This window comes from Sinocyclocheilus rhinocerous, unplaced genomic scaffold (assembly GCF_001515625.1).
Source record: "Sinocyclocheilus rhinocerous isolate Xijiao unplaced genomic scaffold, SAMN03320098_v1.1 scaffold422, whole genome shotgun sequence".
NCBI classification, from domain to species: domain Eukaryota; kingdom Metazoa; phylum Chordata; class Actinopteri; order Cypriniformes; family Cyprinidae; genus Sinocyclocheilus; species Sinocyclocheilus rhinocerous.
This window is the reverse complement of record NW_015639767.1, coordinates 897,683-901,596: the sequence shown is the minus strand read 5'-3', so window position 1 is coordinate 901,596 and position 3,914 is coordinate 897,683. Positions and strand designations below refer to the sequence as shown.

General features: G+C 32.6%; 1 protein-coding gene across 1 annotated transcript in view; it reads right to left on the bottom strand.

The window, feature by feature from the left end:
- The window catches only part of LOC107751695 (oxysterol-binding protein-related protein 10-like), a 36,891-nt gene that overhangs the window by 23,936 nt on the left and 9,041 nt on the right, over positions 1-3,914 (bottom strand). The window lies entirely within an intron of this gene.

The following is a 3,914-nucleotide window of genomic DNA, read 5'->3' as shown; positions in this document are numbered from 1 at the left end:
TAAAGTCGTTATTTTTGTTTTCTTTGCATACAAAAAGTATTCTCGTCGCTTCATAAAATTCAGATTGAACCACTGATGGCAGATGGACTATTCTGACGATGTCTTTCATACTTTTCTGGGCCTTGACAGTGTTATGACAATGTCACAAGCCTCCCGGTTTTCATCCAAAATACCTTAAATTGTGTTCCGAAGACGAACGAAGCTTTTACGGGTTTGGAACGACATGGGGGTAAGTGATTAATGACAAAATTTTCATTTTGGGGTGGAGTAACCCTTTAAAATGACGGCCACAGCAGGCGAAAAATCAACCTACTTGCATATAATACACATAAAACACTGAGGCACAAAACAACCAAAATAAGCGTTTCACGTGACTCCTGTAAAGGTTTTTGGTAGTTGTTTATAAATTAATTTGTGCTTAGTATATTTTTATGGATGTATTTATAGATGCATTTATTTATTTGTTTGTTTGTTTTGTGCTTTGGTCTTTTTGTGTATTGTAGGTAAAATATTATATAATATATTAAGAGTTCATTTGCATAAACCGATAAACGCCACTTTAAAAAAAATGAGCTGAATGCCGTGCATTATTCTCCACATATAGCGCGATTTGAACCCTAAACAAGTTTTGTCAAAAAAGCCTGTTTTGTCCACTTTCAAGGCATCTCGAGTTCACGTTTTACTGCAGAAGCCGACAAGCGCCCTTCTTGTTTTTGAACAGAAGCCGATAAATCCATAATTAACTTTAATTTAGTAAATTACCTGTATTTGTTTAAATTATTATTACTTAATCAAAACAACCCAACTGCAGTTTGATTGATATTACTTGGAATGCGCAATAAAAAAACGTGATTTCTGAAAATAAAAAATAAATTTAGTTATCGGTTTTTGCAAATGAACTCTTCATATATACAATATAATTTCCAAAGACCCAAAAGTGTCAATGTAAATAGAGCAGAACAGAAACAGAGTCTGGACACATTGATTAATAATGGCATCCTCAGTCCAAGATTAACAGAAGAACGATGATAGAGAAGCAGACAGAAAGAGTTTTGACTGCATGTGTCTGCTGAGCTCAGATGATGGTTTAGACACAATGACACTCATTCAATCCCACAATCCCTCTGGCCAGAGGCTACAGCTCCAATCACCCGCTCAGACAATTAAGAGAGTAAATGAGAGTGAAAGTCACAGCTCAGCTCTCTGACTGATTAAACCGTATGAGAAAGTGCACATGACAGCAGCTGAACCACAGAAAACCAGACAAAACCAACCAAACCTGGAAAACAGTTCATTGCAGAAGAGATTTTGTATTTGCACTAGCTGTGCTTTCTGATTTTATAAAAAATAGGGGTATATAAACCATATCAACAATCTTTTCTAAAGAAATCTTAAATTTGTTCACATGCTGTTAAAATGAACATAAAATTAAAGTGCAATATTTCCAAAAAGTAATAAAGAAAAAGAAATAAATGAAGAAAAAGAAAGAAAATAGTATTATAGTATTGTATAATAGTTATAATAGATCTTATATCAACAGCACCCATAGTACCTCTAAAGTTAATAAACAATTATAAACCATATCGACGATCTGTTCTTTAGACATGTTCAATTCCTCGCATACTATTAAAATTAAAATAGAGTGCAATATTAAAACAATAAGCACATATTTAATGAGTAAGTGTCTAAAATAGCATATTAATGAAAAGCTACGTTTCCAATACCTTACATTTTGGGGAAAAAAATTAAAAGAAAGAAAGAGAAACAAATGTTTTCTGTAGAAAACTTCAATCTCTCATTTGCTATTAAAATTCAAATAAAATTAAAGTGCAATATTACCAAAGAGTAGTCATTTTGGTTTTAGAATGCATGAAAAATCAGCAGATTTTTAATGAATAAGTGTTCAAATTTTGAAAATACAAAAGCTTTTTGGGGAAAAAAATTAAAGAAATACAGTGTATTCTCAACCCATAGAATCTTTAGATTTAATAATTATAAACCATATCAATCTATAGAAAGGCAGTTCCTAACATTGTTAAAATTAAAATTAAAGTTCAATATTTCCAAAAGTAGATATTTTGTATTAGCATGCACAATTACCACATATTTAATGAATAAGTTTCGAAAAAAAAAACGTTTTTTTTTATGGCAAAAAAACAAAGAAAGAAAGAAGTATGCGAGTGAGTGTCTGCAGTGAGGATGTTGTTGTCTGTGTCTCTGTGTTTCTCATCTGAAGCGGATCAATGACTCTGTCTGATCACAGGAACAGCAGCTTTGACCAGCAACAAGCTTCAATAACCACTAAACCACACACACATTTGACAACTGTTTTGACATGTTTAGTAAAAGTGAAACACATGGATCTTTGTGACAGGCTGATTTTTCCACATGCATTATAAATGTGTTTCTAGTGTATTCACCAAACTCTAGTGTGCTTGCACATAGTAGGCAGGTGCTTTTTGAAGCAGCATCCTCACTAAAATGATCTGGAGCACTGATTGCTTTAAAACAAGCATAAAGGTTTGGAAATAATAATAAAAACAAAACAAACTGCACTTTGCAACATGCAAAATAATCACAAAAACTTGCACTATATGCTGATCCAGTTTTGTCGTAGAACAGATACAAGTAAAAAAAAACAAAAAAAAACATTCATTTTCTCCATACAGAAAATAACGATGAGATTTGCTTCTCCAAAAGCCATGTCAACGTGAGTTCCACTTTTTTTTTTTAATTGCCAAATTAAATGTTCAGTGAATTTGATCTCTGTTTATTCTGAAACTGAAGTAATTTGTATATTCTGCAGTTTTTAATGAATAAATGACATTTGATCATGCCTCCATATTATAGTTTTTTTTTTTTAAATGAAGGCAAAGAAAAGAGTTACACTTCATTATACAGATTAAGAAATTAGAGCAAACATTTGAGTTCATTCTTTCTGAGATTTCTGGCCTCAACGCTGCTCTTTATCTCATAGACTCCAGCCTTCAGGCACCAAACGCTTCAAAATGTGCTCTGACCCCAAATCAGACCCTTTCAAGACCATGTAATCATGTTCACGAAGAGCTCTGATCCTAGAATAGAGGACGATTCACCATCATTGAAGCAAACAAGACTGTTTTGTGCACGCAAAACATAGTGCAATTCACTAACAAATGAATCTTGTGAACAAAAAGACTCACAAACTAATGATTTATGGGTTTAAATCAGTCTAATAAAATAGTGGAAAGCATCGGAGGGGTAACTCGTCTACTGGATGTTTATTAGTTAAAGAGACACTTTCAGTCAGTAGCTCTGTTGTGTTATGTAATATTTCAACTGTTTAAATTTAAAAACAGAATGTTAAAAAAAAACATTCTGTTGTTTTGAATTCTGCAGGAAACTATGGAAGCCCGTTTCCGCCACTGAATAAAAAATAAAAAAGGTAATTGCGACTTTTTATCTCACAATTCTGACTTTTTTTCTCAGAATTGCGAGATATAAAGTCAGAATTGCAAGATATAAACTCACAAGTCTGACTTTTTTTCTCAGAATTGCGAGATATAAAGTCAGAATTGCAAGATATAAACTCACAATTCTGACTTTTTTTCTCAGAATTTCGCGTTATAAAGTCAGAATTGTGAGATATAAACTCGCAATAATGAGAACATATCAGTCCCCCCCCTCTCAAAATTGGACTTTAACTCGCAATTGTGAGTTTATATCAAGCAATTCTGACTTTATAATTTACGCAATTGCGTGCTATAAAGTCAGAATTGCGAGTTTATACGATATAAACTCACAATTCTGAGAAAAAAAATTTTTTCTCAGAATTGCGTGATATAAACTCACAATTGCGAGTTATAGTCAGTTCTGACTATAGAGTTTTTATCTCGCAATTCTGACTTTATAACTCGCAATTCTGACTTTATAAC